The sequence below is a fragment of the Macrobrachium nipponense genome, chromosome 13 (assembly GCF_015104395.2).
Source record: "Macrobrachium nipponense isolate FS-2020 chromosome 13, ASM1510439v2, whole genome shotgun sequence".
NCBI lineage: Eukaryota > Metazoa > Arthropoda > Malacostraca > Decapoda > Palaemonidae > Macrobrachium > Macrobrachium nipponense.
In genome coordinates, this window is record NC_087206.1 from 25,018,356 (window position 1) to 25,034,599 (window position 16,244).

Here is a 16,244-nt window from a genome sequence, read left to right on the forward strand (position 1 = left end):
TAGTATACATCCAAAAGTGGATATGTATGTACATAGTAGTTACTGTAACTATTTTTAAGTCAACCAGTTATTCCTTTTTTAAGGAATAACTTTTAAATAAAATTACAATCATTTTAATTTCCTTTAGAAGTTAGCTTAATACTTATACTAATTGTGGTATATTAGTACTACATACTTCAGAAATTAAACAAAGTTTTTGAAGGGATATCATTTTTGAAAAGTGCAGTAATTTTGTGAGTGGGTATCACATCTTATAAAAGTACATGTATGCACTAACTGCCTATTTATGTATGTTCAAAAATAAAAACAATACATTTTTAATAAATATTTTATAGAGAAAACTTTAAAAATGATAGTTATGATACAATAAAGTTTTATACATACTTACCTGCAGATATATACTTAGCTTTAGACTCCGTCGTCCCGACAGAAATTCAAATTTCGCGGCACACGCTACAGGTAGGTCAGGTGATCTACCGTCCCGCCGCTGGGTGGCAGGAATAGGAACCATTCCCGTTTTCTATCAGAATTTTTTCTCTACCACCTGTCTCCTGCGGGGAGGCTGGGTGGGCCATTAATCGTATATATCTGCAGGTTAGTATGTATAAAACTTTATTGTATCATAACAATATCATTTTTATACATTCAACTTACCTGCCAGATATATACTTAGCTGATTGGCACCCTCGGTGGTGGGTAAGAGACAGCTAAATACCGAGTAGACAGGTAAACAACATACGTTGTAGGTAATAAATAAATAAAACCTTGGTTCCTATCTGTTTAGACGGAGGGTTGACTACCTAGCTATTGCTTAGGAGTCTACTCCGTCTCAAGAGCCTCAGCGAGGATGTGATCTATGGCTAAGAGTTCTTGTAGGTCTGTCAATGGGGTCTTATCCACTTACTCAACAGAACCTAATCTTTGTCAATGGGGTCTTATCCACTTATATGACAAGATACCCACCTATGCCTAGTGGCATAATTAAGGAGCACAACACCAATCCCAATCACCTGATCCTAACACGAGGGTTAGTGCTTAATTTGAAAAGAGTTATCCCCAAACTCCTTTCAAACAACCCCAAGAAAAACACTACGTTAAATAAAATTAACTCACTAGTTAAGGATCAGTGTCGGCTCCCTCTCCCAGCAACGTATCCGCAGACACGTATAAACCAAGAGAGAAGGATCTCTCTTAGGTTAACTTGACATCCTTCATGTAATGGGAAGTCAACACAGAGTTGCATCTCCCGTATGTGACAGCTAATATGTCCTTTGATGACATATTGTTATGGAAAGAACAAGAATCGCAAAAGCTCGCACTTCATGCGCTTTAATTCTCAGCTGTTTGAAGGAATCATCAAGTCACTTATGAAGTGCTTTAGAGATCACACTTGTCTCAAAGAAGACCAGGGTGTTCTTTGACATGGATCTCTTCTGGATGAAGCCTGAAGCCTGTCTGGCGCCTCGCGCCTGGCTGGCTCCTCGCGCCTGGCTGGCTCCTCGCGCCTGGCTGGCTCCTCGCGCCTGGCTGGCTCCTCGCGCCTGGGTGGCTCCTAGCGCCTGTCTGGCGCTTCTAGCTCTTCCTTCGCATTGCGCCAGAAGCAGGCTAGTTCTTATGGAGCTTTTGGCGCATTGCGCCAGGCTGGCGCTTCTGGCGCACTGTGCTAGGCTGGCGCTTTTTTTGGTGCCTGGCGCCTGGCTGGCTCCTCCCCACTTGCTGGAGCTTCGAGCTTGGTAGAGTCTCGAGGCTGTTTGGCGATGTCCATCTCGGACACTCTATCTGTCTGAATTGCTCGCCTAATGCGCCAGGTTGGAGGCCCTCTCCTTCTCCGCATCAGACAATGACAGTGTCCCTTTGAACTGTCTGCCTCTGGCGTTTTTTCGCCTGTTTTGGCATTTGGCGCCTGGCTGGCGCTACTCTGTCCGAAAGTCCTGAACAACCACAATAGTTTATTAGGAGACTGGAGAAGGGTGGAAGAAATTCTTCCACTTTGAGCTTTTGGCCTCTAGCCAGGGGAGGTGATTGTCGTCAGCTACATCCAGTAGACGATAGGATATCTAACAGTACGAGAGAGAAGAGTCTTCCTCCGAGGAGGATCCTTCATGAGTACTTCCGTTGCTAACAAGATCTCTTCTTACATGTTGATGAAGTTTCTCGTTGCAGAATCTTCCCTCTCCTTGCCCGAAGGAAGGAAGGAGACCGGGAATGGAATCGAAGGGAGACTCGAGCTGAAATTGGGCGGACCCCTGATTTCTTAGCTTTTATTATATCCCTCTGAATACCTTCTGGGAAGCATTTCGAGCCCTCATCACACCCCAAAGACTCTGTAGGCAAACGTTTAAACCATCTCTTCTTCTGTAGATGAAAATGTAAGTACCCTGTCTGGACAACGAGAAAACTATCTGAAAGCGTTGAGTCAGGAATAGAGGGTTTTAGTTCTTTTGCCAGACATACTATGCTGGCAAGAACCCATTGCCAAGTCTCCATTGAATCTGATGCGAGATTCCAATAAGGGAGCATTCTAGAGGAAGCTTCTTCGTCTTCAACATTGCGAAGAGATGCATGAGGAAGACGTATCGCAAGTTTCCACAACTCTCTTTCCAACTAAGGGTAGACAGACGTAAATAGTTATTATCGAAAAGATTCTCACGGACGTGCAACCTTGTGCAGCGAACCTCTTAAGGATCATTACATTCCGTGTCTGTGTTCCAAACAGGTTCTCTCTTGTTAATGCGAACAGTGGCGAAAAAGAGATTCCCGATTCTCCTTGAGATATGAGAGAGCTGTGGAATTGGCCTAATTGATTTAAAAAAATCCTTACGTCCTTCCCTGGGATCGAACCCCCTTTCAATTAGACGGGGAACGAAATCGGGAACGAATCGTGACTTTACTTAGCCTGCTGTCAGAGAGGCTACTGAACCCTTTGGTTAACAACTCGCTATATTGAGAAAATATCAAGTCCACTAAAATGCTTGCAATTCTTTTAGACTATGTGCCAGAACATCTGTACCTCTGTCATGGTACCCGGCGCCATCTTATATGTTATTTCCGTTTCTTGGTAGGAAAAAACTCTATAGTCGTAATATAGTCCATTCAGGGAAACAAACTTCTGCCACGAAGAAAACGGTTCCCATTAGACTCATCCATCTCCTCACTGAGCATGCTCCGTTCTCTAATAAGGCTATGCTTTCGTAGGCATGAAAGCATTATATAATATAGTGCTCTACCTTGGTAGAATAATCTATAATTCTGTTACATTGCGGTAAACAGCATTGAAAGGTTGTAAGAGATCTTTCTATTGAAAGCTTCTTAGCAAAAACTCAGACAATGTTATTCATGCTTGCCTACAAATCCCCTCAATTCAAGGCTAAGTCCGTGATTGTAAGGGAGAGAAACGTACAGTCAGTCAATGCCGAAGGAGAGAGGGATGTAACCAACCGACCATGACCAAGAACCAGATGTTACTGTATTGGCTTACAGAGACAGCAGTCTTCTCTCGCTGTCTCAGCACATTCTTCCTGAGTTGCCAGTTATTCCATTCAATGAAGGAATATGGTAAAATTATTCTCGAGCTTAAGGAAGTATCCAATAAAGCATATTTAAGCGAAACATCCTTCTTTAAATACAGAAGCTGAGTCGGTGTTGTCATAAGAAACCCTTTAAATGTAATCCTTACCTAGGAAATCCCTGGAAGGACACAGGGAATTCAGTTGGCAACCATAGAGTAATTACGGAATGCGCATATGACTCGACCATACAGTATTCCTATACAGAAAATTCTCTACTTCATTCTTTCCTTGCCGAGGCAAGGAGAGAATGGAAAATTTTACTATCTTCGTTCTTTTCGTTAATAAAGAAACAAATAGTATTATCCAAAGTAGATCCCAAGTGAGAACCGAGGATTGAAGAAAAAGCAATCTCTTAAGCTTTCTAATCTCTTGGACATAAGACTAAAAGGACATATTCTACGCATCTATTACTTGGAAGAGCCTCTAATCAATGAATGAGAGCTCCTCCGAATGTTGTCCAAGAGAGCTATATGCTAAGTATTGAGATCTTTGTGAATGAGAACTAACCCATTAAGATACAAAGAGTATAGGGAATTTAATCCAGGCACTCGTTTAGTCTTCATAATTTCCAAAGAAATCGCGGAAGGGACAGGATTCCAGTTCAGATCTAGGGTTTACGAAATGAAAAATTGATGTTCCCTTTCCGCAGTCATTCCTAACGCCGATGAGTATGAATGAAGGAGAGAGTCCACGTTGAGAGGAACTGCCTGTTACAGCAGTCTTCTGAATATTGGAGAAGGGCTTCTCAGTATAAGAATTCATTCTGACAAAAGCGACGGCCGCCTGTGCGACATCTTGCGCCTTTGTAGGTCACTCACGTACTGAAGTAGAAGAGCCCCTATTCGGTGAAAGACTGGCGGAAAAAGACTCTCTCTGTTCCTTTGGAAGAGAACTAGAAGTCTTTTCTATTCTCTTGCACGATACAACAGATCTTTCCGATTTCTGAAGTCCTGAAGAGGAAGATCGTTTTCGAGGAGAACTGTTGGAAGGCGACCCCAGCCTGGAGGATTCCGCATGTCTGGAGGATTCCGCATGTCTGGAACGTTCCGCTTTGGTAAAGTTCTTCGCGCTTGGAAAGTTTCTCTTGTGCGGAAGGTTCCGCGCGCCCTGGAAAGTTCCGACGTTGGAATGTTCCGCGCATCCGGAAAAAAGATTCCCGCTTGGAAAGTTCCTTCCGAGCGTATGAAAGGCGATCCGCGCCTGGAAGTTCCGTGCGTCTGGAAGTTTCCGCTTGTGCGGAAGGTTCCGAGCGCTTGCAAAATTCCGCTTGTGTGGAATGTTCTGCGCGTTTTGAAGAAAATTCCTGCTTGGAAAATTCCGAGCGCCTGGAAGACGATTCATATCTGGAAGCTTCCGCGCGTCTGGAAGGTTCCGCTTGTGCGGAAGGTTCCGTTCTCTTGGAAGGAAACTCATGCCTGGAACGTTATATTTTTCTTGTGGAAGGTTCCTGCGTCTGTAAAAAGATTCCTGATTGGAAAATTCTTCCGCTTGTCTGGAAAGTTCGGAACGTTCGGAATGTTCCGAGCGCCTGGAAGGAAACTCACGCTTGGAACGTTCCGTTATTGTGGAAGGTTCCATGCGTCTGGATAGTTCCGAGCGCCTAATAGGCTCCTCACTCTTGGAAGGTGCCTCTTGCTCGGAACGATCCATGGAAAGATCCTTCTGTTTGTCCACTTGATTCTAAGGCTCTTCGCTCTTGGACATTTGTTTTCGCTTTGAAGGCGCCTTGCGCCTAGAAAGCTCCTCTATGTTAATCTCCTCTCCCGGAAAGTTCCTCCTGCCTGGAAAGGGCTTCTGTCCTGCCTGGCGCTCCTCGCCAAGATGGTTCTTATAGGAGCTAGTTGTTTGGGAGAAGGCGGAACATTCTCAGGAAGCTCGGACACCACTCCACGCTTCATGGAAGAAAGCGAAAAAGGAGATCAGACTCTGGTTCTCGCTTGGAGGGAGGAACGCGGCTCGCGCTTGGACTGTTGGAACGCGGCTCGCTGCTGGCTGCTAAAACGTGGCTCGCGCTAGACTGCTGGAACGCGGCTCCCGCTTCTAGCCCAGATGGCACTTAGTGTTCTCTTAACTTTCCGAGAACACGCTAGATCGTCCGAACTCCAAACATGTCCATTCTTTGTCTTTCGGTGGATGTAGATGAAGAATCGAATGAATAGACGCACATTTTTTAAGGATGCCTTTGCAATGGCCCTCCTTGGCAGTCTGGGATGCTCCAGATCCTGCCGAGGGGACGCCTGATCGGTGGGGATTCTCCGTAACCTCCGTAAGGCTTTCGACATTCCTTCTCCTCTGGGCTTGGGAGCTTGGAAGAGGACTAGGCCTGGGAGTGAGATGGAGCCGAACAGAACGCACCCTCCACTGCACTTGGAAACATTATTATTTCACTTTTCTTACCGTTTTTAAGAGCTCGCATTATGAGCTCTCTATATTTATTCTTCAAATTTTCACAAGATGAATTTGTAGTTTCTGTGAGGTAAGGTGATGAGGATGCAACAACTACTAGCATTGTTAAAACTCTAATTGCTCATTAATACGAGACATATTGACGCTTCTAAAGGAAGCGTTTTTAGTAATATGCTTTCTGACTTCCTTAATAGGAAGTTAGAGTGTTTAAATTCCTCAATCAAGCTTTTTTAACACTTCTTACACGTATTAGTGAATAGATATTAAAGTTTCCCTTTATTGCAAAATATGTGAGTGTCTACCGACAAATTCGGTAGTTTCACGTAAATTTTTTCTTCGAAAACTCGAAGCTAAATACATTAAAAAGTTACTAAAAAAAAACGTATGCCGAACCAAAGACCCAGTACTTCCCTGCAAAAGACAGCCCAGAAGATCGATGGCGATGAAAAACGAAAATCAAGTCAGGAGGTACCGCAAACGTTGTTTACAATACGGGCGACAGAAAAATTCTGATAGAAAATGGGAATGGTTCCTATTCCTGCCACCCAGCGGCGGGACGGTAGATCACCTGACCTACCTGTAGCGTGTGCCGCGAAATTTGAATTTCTGTCGGGACGACGGAGTCTAAAGCTAAGTATATATCTGGCAGGTAAGTTGAATGTATAAAATTAAAAAATTTGCATAATAAATTACACATAAACACTTTTGCAGGTTTTTGCAGTGCTTCTGGAGGGTCCCAAAAGTTTGCGCTTTTGTGAAGAATTCCTGTATGGTAATTAGTTAGGTTCCGATGAAAAGTTCGCGCTATTGTGAATAAGCACAAATCGAATCGCGGAAGTTCAGGGTATTATTGTATAAGATAAATGCAAGACAATTTTAGGTCAAACATATGGTTAAAGACAAGATCAGCCAGAATAATTTGGCACCAGGTAAGCTAATAGGTTTGACGGCAAGCGTACCATTTCGTCAGTCTAGCTAAGCAGCTTTGTTTTGATTCAAGCCTAAGCAAGCATGTAAATCAAACATTACTTTGTTCCCTTAACTGGTTTGAAGTACAGCTCTCTGTAGGGATGATCTCTCTATAGTGGGCTCTTGTACATTTTCAAAGAAAGTTGTTTCCTATAGATAATATTTTATCAATAATAATTTTATTCTTGCTTTTAATAGGATTTCAATAGACTGTCCTCTGAAAATCCATCATAACTAATTCTCTCCTGCAACATAATACCTTTACACTTAATTTTGGATAGATTGATAAGTGTTTAAATTTATTGCAAATTTGTTGCAGTAGCGAACACGCTAATAAGCAAAAGTGGTGAAAACACCTTAAAACAATAATTATTAATAACCTGCCAACAGCCTTGCGGAAATGAAATCAACACCAACATCATTCTGATAACGATCGCAATGTTTACATTCATTATCGCTACTCATCAGGAAGATAGCTAATGCCGTGCTTCCATTATTATGCTACTTGCTTATTTGCTAAGTGACATCTCACTTGTTGTGTTACTCACTGTAAATTGATTCAATCAAAAGATCGCTACTAAAACTGTTATACGAACAATATTCGTATTGTCCCGACAAACAATGTTTACATATTATAGTCCGACACTCGTCAAAAAGTAGTTGACCAATTAACTCTTAAGTCGCTGTAAATGGAAACTAAAGATGTACTATTTCAGTGAAAAGCAATAAAACAAGGAATATTCATCCTGAAACTTTCGGTTGAAGTTATTCCACTTTGGGTTTGTATACCGAAATCTGGTAAATAACCGGCGAAAATTGAATAACTGCTGCCAACACCGGATGTTTACACTAGGAGTCACAGAAATGGAATGAGCTAATAGGCTGTGTCTTTCCAAACCTTCTCACTAGGGGGTGAGATTGTGTCGCCTACACACTTATCGATGTCGCTACCGAGAAATCTGAATCTATACTGCTGCAAAAAACAGACCCTATAGCTTTGTAATTACTGGGTAAGTTGCATAATTAAAATTAACATTTTGATTAGTGTTATGGGTACTAAAAAAGTGTCACAAAACCAATGTAATAAGGTACAATAAAACATTAAAGCTCTCTTGATGTAATCACTTGGACCACAATAGAATACCTAAGTAAAGAGTGAAAAATTGAAAGAAAAAATACAAGGGCAAAGCTCCACTAATATTTTTACGAAGAAAACAAGTTTTTTTTTTTTTTTTTTTTTGTTTTTTTTTTTTTAAATCCAATCATTATAAATAGCCTTAACTGTACAGAAGGCATCTGGGTATACCAACTTGAAACACTGCTATGAAAAATCCAACTACAAAGCTACGACAATTCCAAGATACCATGCTCTTTCAATTTTCTTTGCAATTCTCCATCTAAAGGAAGAGTGGAAGGGTTGGAGGGCACTGAGTTATCCTCAGGTTTGTGTAAAATCTTTTTTCATTGTAAGAAGTTTTTCAGTACAAACCCATTAATCATCAAAGCCTGAAATTACATTTTCATAATAAAATTAGATTTTATATAACTTACCAAGTAATTACATAGCTATAGGTTCTAATTTGAGCAGCAGCTTTAAATTTAGAACTCAGGTAGCACTAGCATTGTTTTTAGGTGGAAGTAAATGCCCAACCCACATTCGGGGAAGAATAGGTACAATGTAGCTAATGAGCTCAGTTCATTTACGCTCTATGTCCATATCCCGTGGGAAGGGAGGAAGGCTCTGATTATGTAATTACTTGGTAAAGTATATATAAAATCTAATTTTATTATAAAAATGTCCTTTTTATTTAAGTTATATAAGTAACTTACCAAGTATATAATTTTATTAAGGAGGAGTTATGGAGTTCCATTGACAATGTCGAGAGGTGGAGAGAGAGAGAGAGCGAGAGAGAGAGAGAGAGAGAGGGAGAGAGAGAGAGAGAGAGATGAGAGAGTAATTGCTGTATGGATGGTTGGTGACTGAATTGGCGGTTGGTGGGTTCTGCGTTGTCTGCTGGTGCTGTTGGAGTTTGGAGTTCTGTGGTTTGAATTATTTTTTGGTCAGTCTTTGGTGAGAGCTGATGATAGACAGTAGTGTCGGCGGCAGACTGGTGAAGGCATTGAAATTCATTTAAGTTTGTGTGTTGATTTAATTTGTGTTGGTTATTAAGTTTGATGTTAATTGATTTGGAGCGTGTGCCTGTGTTGGTGGATTTGTTGTGCTTGCGAGTTCTGTTAGTGGATGTGTGAGTTGTGTGGTTGAGGGTTGTTGTTGTTGTTGTGTTCAGGCTGTTGTGGTTTCTTGGTGTGGTTGTGAGTTGTTGTTGGTGAGAAGTTGTGATTTCTTGTTGTTGTTAGTGGATGTGTGTGATGCCTTTTGTGTTGTTGTTTTTTGTGTTGGTGATTGTTTGTGCAGTGGTCTTTAGTCGTGGTTGTATTCCTTGTTTGTTGTTGTGTTGTGGTCCTTGTTTGTTTGCTTTGTTGTTGAGTTATGGTTGTGTTCCTTGTTTGTTGTTGGGTTGTAGTCCTTGGTTGTTGTGTTGTTGTTGAGTTGTGGGGTTGTGGTTCTTGGTTTGCTCTCGTAGTTGGTGGCGTCTCAGTGATCTTGACCAGTGGACAGCACAGCATAGCCCAGAGTATCTGGAGTGGTTGGTAAGTACATGTGTTTTGTGTTTGTTTTTTGTTTTTGTGTAGGTATAGGTCAATTGTCCTCCGTGTATTTTGTAGTGTAAAGAGGAAAGTGTGACAGAGGGTGAGTTTGGCAGCTGGATTGCTTAGGTTTATGTGTGGGGGGGGAGGGGAATTTACTACTTGGTTTTTTTTTAAGCTTGTGATCCCGCCACAATATACATAGCTGAATCCCACATTGATAGGGGGTGGGACTCATGGACATGTATTACTCCTAAGCATTTATGAATGAAAATGAACTGAAATAGTCAAAGCTAGCATTTTGGGAATGCTTGTTGTAACCTTCCTGGTGAGAGAGCTAAAGTAGGAAGATACTGCCTCTGGTCGTTGCTCATATTGGCATATAGGAACATGACTGTATTGTCAGGAGTTATCCCTACTTCAGTGGGAACTTTGCACTCAAAAAGTACTCTGATGACTGCCAAAGTACACAACCTGCCCTTGCCCATGGGCTTGACACGACCGTAACTAACCAAACACTATTACCTGAACACCAAGTTAAGGGGGCCGGCCGGAACCACTATATACAGTGGTATAGGGCGAAAAATGCAAAGTCATGAAAAAATTCATGGAGCTTCATATGGCAATTGAGAATACGTATACGAAATATTTCGTCAAAAATTCCTCTTACTTTCGTAGTTACAAGGTAATTAGTAAACATAACTCAATAAGCCTAAAAAGACATTCATCCGTACAAGAAAATGCATATTTCTTCTGTTATCGTAAATTTTGATATTATTGGCAAAGAAATTGGAGAAATGGCATCTGTAGAGATTCCGTGGCTCGCAGAAGCGACAAGCGAGTATCTGGTTCAACCATGAATCAGTGCGACCATAGACTTTAAGTAGATACTTGTCGAGTTTCACCTCGTGACTTTCGCTTGCTTTCACTATGTTTATGTATGTTTTGGCAAGAAGTTCATCATGCCAATGAGGAAAAGACAAGGAAAACATCTCGCTAACATACAGACGAAGAAAAATCGCTCAAGCATTATTACAGAATATCAATATACGCGTAGTTAGTGAAGAGGGAGGGGAGGGTTGCTAGTAACGCCCCCTTCTTGCTTGACAGCACACGTCACACTATGCCCAAGGCTACGATCTTTGAGCAAAGAGATCTCATTTATGATAAATAACATAGTTTGGTTTTTTAATACCCAAAATGGACTATGAAATTCTAATAATCATGATTTATTAAATTGTCTTGTAAAAAGAGAGTACATCTTCGAGTTTCACCTGTGACATTCTCTTGCAGTTAGTGTTTGTTTATCTTTGTTTCGGCAAGAATGTCATCATGCCAAAGAGGAAAATACAAGGAAAACATCTCGCTAACATACAGAAGAAGAAAATTCGCTGTAATAAGCCGAGTTAGTGAAGGGGAGAGAGGGGGTTACGAAGGAAGGAGTGCCCCATCTTGCCTCAAGCAGTGCCCAGGCTACGATATATGAGCAAAGGGATCATCATTTATGATTAAATTATATAAATAAAATAGTTTTGGTTATTAATACACAAAAAAGAAATATACATTCATAATAATCATTAATTATTAACACTGTCTTTATAGAAATACGAAGGAAAACTTTGAACGCCTGTATCTCAAAACTATACTTATTGACCTTCAAAATCTATCTTCTCGCTTAGTTTTAAAGCTATAACATTGGAATTTGGTATATAACTCAGAAAGACATTATAGAACAATCAAATAGAGCCCTTTTTTCCAATTTTTGTTTCGTCTTTATACATTTTTTTCTCGTGATTTATAGGGTTTATTTTTTTACCATATTGAAAAACATTCATATCTAGCAAAAAAATGACTTTTAGAAAAAAAAACTCTCCATTTGATTGGAGGTCTACATCAGGTCTATATATGGTAGTAATCCCAGGTCTTAATATTAAATATCAAGGGAGGAGATATAATTTGAAAAGTGGTTATTTCGGGATAAATCGCCCTGGCGTCACAAACCGAAGGTCAGAGGCGAAAATATATGCGGTTTGGAGATGTCCAAGTCACCTTATTAAGTGGTAGAATGTCAAAGTCTGTCGTTAAAAAACGGCATTAGCCGGCCGGACCCCATTAAAAAGCCAATATCCAACTGATGAAAATAAATGATTGGTGGGTACTAGAAGTACCAAGTACCCCCCGGCTTCCTATAAACTCGATGACCTTATACAAGGTGAGGAGATAGAGAAAAATAGAAGAATCACTTCCACCCCTCATTCCCTGGCACCATGCCAGCTGAGGAAAACGGACCCAATGTATGTACTATGGTCCTCAAACACTGTTTCAACATCATGGTTTGCAAACACTGGTCGACATTTCCAGTAAGTCGAATGATGGAACTGAGAGAGAGATTTTGTTGCAAAGCCAGGAACGTGGCTACAACTCATTTGTTGAGCCTTTACCTTCAGTAAAGGTAAGGTTTTCTCCTGAATCTTCGAATGAGCTTCTATGATAGTGTCTCTCAAGAAGAAAGAGATGGCATTCTTTAACAGGTCTCTTTGTATTCTTAACTGAACACCGCAAGTTATGAAAATCTCCCCTCGTCTTTTGTTCTGTCCAAGTAATGTCTCAAAGCTCTACTGGAAATGACCATTTACCATGACTCTAACTTCTGATAATCTCTGTGAAAAAATTGTACAGTCAACAGGAGATAACTGATGTCCCGCTAGTAAACATCCTATGACTTGTATCTTGTTATTATTATTAACCCTTTAACGCCAATTGGACGTATTAAACGTCGATATAAATTGTCTGTTGGGTGCCGATTGGACGTATATGCGTCGATATAAAAGTTTTTTTCTTTTCGCGGAAAAATAGTTATAGGCCTACCAGCCGAAAACTTTTGAATCACGCACCTTGGGGGATGCTGGGAGCTCACGGATCAAGGCGTTTATTGTTTACAATCATTACCCAGGCGCGCAAGCGTGAATTTCTTTCTTCTTGCACTAAAAAGCATCAGCGACACATCTCAGAAATTATTTTGTCACTTTGACATAATTTTTACACCATTTTATATTAGCCGTTACATGGGGTATTATATATGAAAATGTGCGCAATTTCATGTAAAATACAACAAAAAACAACTCAAGGTTGTAGCTTTTATCAGTTTTGAAATATTTTCATATAACTTACGATAAGTGCCAAAATTTCAACCTTCGGTCAACTTTGACTCCCGAAATGGTCGAAAAATGCAATTGTAAGCTAAAACTCTTATATTCTAGTAAATCTTCGTCATTTACCATTCCCTTTTCCAACAAATTGGAAGTCTCTCGCACAATATTTCGATTTATGGTGAATTTATGAAAAAACTTTTTCCTTACGTCCGCGCGGTAACTTCCGAAAAAATCAGTAATTTTTTCATCCAATTGTCGCAATGTTTGCACCATTTTAAATTAGCCGTTACATAAAGTTTTATATATGGAAATGTGCACAATTTCATGTAGAATACAACAAAAAAACAACCCATAGTTGTAGCTTTTATAAATTTTGAAATATTTTCATATAAATAACGATGTGCCAAAATTTCAACCTTTGGTCAAATTTGACTCTACCGAAATGGTCAAAAAACACAATTGTAAGCTAAAACTCTTACATTCTAGTAATATTCAATCATTTACCTTTATTTGCAACAAATTGGAAGTCTTTAGCACAATATTTCGATTTATGGTGAATTTATGAGAGAAAAAAAAAAAAAAAAAAAAAAAAAAAAAAAAAAAAAAAAACAAAAAAAAAAAAAAAAAAAAAAAAAAAAAAAAAAAAAAAATCCTTAAGTCCGCGCGGTAACTCTTCCAAAAAAAATCAGACATTTTTTCGTCCGATTGTCGTAATGTTTGCACCATTTTAAATTAGCCATTACATAAAGTTTTATATATGAAAATGTGCGCAATTTTATGTAGAACAGAACAGTAAACAACCCATGGTTGTAGCTTTTATCAGTTTTGAAATATTTTCATATAAATAACGATAAGTGCCAAAATTTCAACCTTCGGTCAACTTTGACTCAACCGAAATGGTAAAAAACGCAATTGTAAGCTAAAACTATTACATTCTAGTAATATTCAATCATTTACCTTTATTTTGCAACAAATTGGAAGTCTCTAACACAATATTTTGATTTATGGTGAATTTATGAAACAAACTTTTTCCTTACGTCCGCGCGGTAACTTCCGAAAAAATAAGAAATTTTTTCGTCCGATTGTTGTAATGTTTGCACCATTTTAAATTAGCTGTTACATAAAGTTTTATATATGAAAATGTGCGCAATTTCATGTAGAATATAACAACAGACAACCCATGGTTGTAGCTTTTATCAGTTTTGAAATATTTTCATATAAATAATGATAAATAGAAAAAATTCGTCCTTTGGTCAACTTTAACTCAACTGAAATGGTCGAAAACTGCAATTGTAAGCTACAACACTTACAGTCTAGTAATATTCAATCAATTACCTTCATTTTGTAACAAACAGAAAGTCTCTAGCACAATATTTCGATTTATGGTAAATTTTTGAAAACATCTTTTTTTTTTATTCCCGCGCATTACGAATTCAAGCATCATTTTGTGATAATATTTTCTCTGTGTTGCCTTGATCGTTTTACAATGTGTTATATACCAAAATGATCGCAATTTAGTGTACAATACAACAACAAAAATTAACTCGTTAGCTTTAACTGTTTTGCTCACAGCACGATTTGTATACAATTATATATAAATTTTTTGTTTGCGCTGTCATATATCCCAATATTTATATATGATAATGATATTTTTTTAAATTTCTGATGGTTGCATACTAAATTTAGGCAATGACAAAAAAAAGGAGCCAAAAATGAACTCTTAATCTTGAAAAAACTAAGCGCGCTGTGATTTTTTTTTTTTTGAAAAAAAAAAAAAAAAAAAAAAAAAAAAAAAAAAAAAATTTCGCTTCGGCGCTCACTCGCGAACGCCGCCGGCATACAGGAGACGATTTTTGAAATACACTTCGGCGTTTAAGGGTTAATAGGGTTTAGTTTTTCCAGACCTCTGAGTCTTAAGTAGACTCTTCTCAGGCTGGTTCTCAGGGATTAATCCTGAGAAAAAAAAAATAAAAAACTTTAAGAAACCTGTCTTATTTATAAAATGTATGATGATGTTAATTGAAAAATCTTTGCTTTCAGCAAGAGCAAGAATCATTTTCATTTCTGAATTCCGTAGATAAATTGATCTTTGTTGGGCCTGGCTATTTTCCTTTTTTCAAGTAAAACTATAAAAGTAAACTTAGTAAACCAGAATAAATAACAAATATAAAACAGGAATTTATTTCAAATGAAAACAGACATACCTTAGTGATGCATAAGTGCCTAAAGATAAAAAGGAGAATTCTGGGTCGTAATACAGATAAACAGAAGATACACAATGGGGTAAAATATCCAGCACTCCCACAGCTATAAGGCGGTCATCCAACCAATACTGGTGATGAAAGGATCCATAGCCACTTGGTGGTCCACACTCTGGATGCCAAGGCTGTGAAGGAAACCGATTAGCAATGGATGTACTATGTACAAATTAAGTATCTATTTCATTATTCTGATTTATTCAATACAAAGAAATTTTCAAATATCATTGAGAAATGACTTATACAGGTGCAAAATACGGAACTATTTAATTTAATAATAATGTATCGAATATTATCATCTGAAAAATGACATGCTTTTTGTCACAATAAAATACTAATTGTCTAATCTACCTTAATTAGAGATAATGGGCAAAGGAAAAAGGAAGATAAAGAACACTTACTTCATTGAATGTGATGGTTTTGCGAGAAAAAGTAGTCTATAGGAATATATAGCGGCATGCAAGAGAGGTAGCTTTAGACAGCAATGAAAACACTAACACTTAAGAGACAGGAAGATTAGAATAAAACAAAATAAAACTAAACTGTTTGCAAATCAATCAGCAGAAACAACACCTTGGAATACAGGAATCAAGTTTCAAAAGGGGGAAACAAATTCAAAACTACATACAAGCACTGCAAAAATCAGGTGAAAAAGCAAATCTACAAATATAGGTATGGGGCTAAAGAAGAGATTAAAAGTACACTTTCATAGTTCATAAATCCTTCCCTCCCAATGCTGACATGCGCAGGAAAAGTAGATACAATAAAAAAAATCCTAAGAATATATTGCCACTATTATTATATAATATTCTTATTCCAAAAATTATCACCCCAATAGTTTTAAGATCTTGCACAAACATCAAACCTGAAATTAATAGGTCTGGGAGAATACTCAGATTCATCATTGGTTTACCTCAAGCTCTCCAAAGCTGATTTCATGTATTACATGGCCAGCACACAAAGGAAACCAAAAAATGAGTGATTTTAAAATCCTACTATATGTCATGTCGTTTTAACTCTTCCATGCCTATGATTGTATATAATGGTCCTACAGCTAATGCTGCAGTTTCATCTCACATTTTTCTTAAAGAAGAATAAATTATTAAAATAGTTTTCTCACTATGTAAGGAAACCTCAATAAAATGCAATTACAGCCATTGCTAACTGACCTACCAGATTTCTTTTAAGTTCTTTTGTGTCAATCTATGATATGTATCTGAGCAAACTTTTTTCAACATTAA

General features: G+C 38.6%; 1 long non-coding RNA gene across 1 annotated transcript in view; it reads right to left on the bottom strand.

The window, feature by feature from the left end:
* Positions 1 to 16,042, bottom strand: part of LOC135225694 (uncharacterized) — a 44,634-nt gene extending 28,592 nt beyond the window's left edge. The window contains exon 1 of the long non-coding RNA XR_010317069.1: positions 14,950 to 16,042. This is a non-coding gene — a long non-coding RNA (uncharacterized LOC135225694). The remainder of the gene's footprint in view (positions 1 to 14,949) is intronic.
* Positions 16,043 to 16,244: the final 202 nt, after the last annotated feature.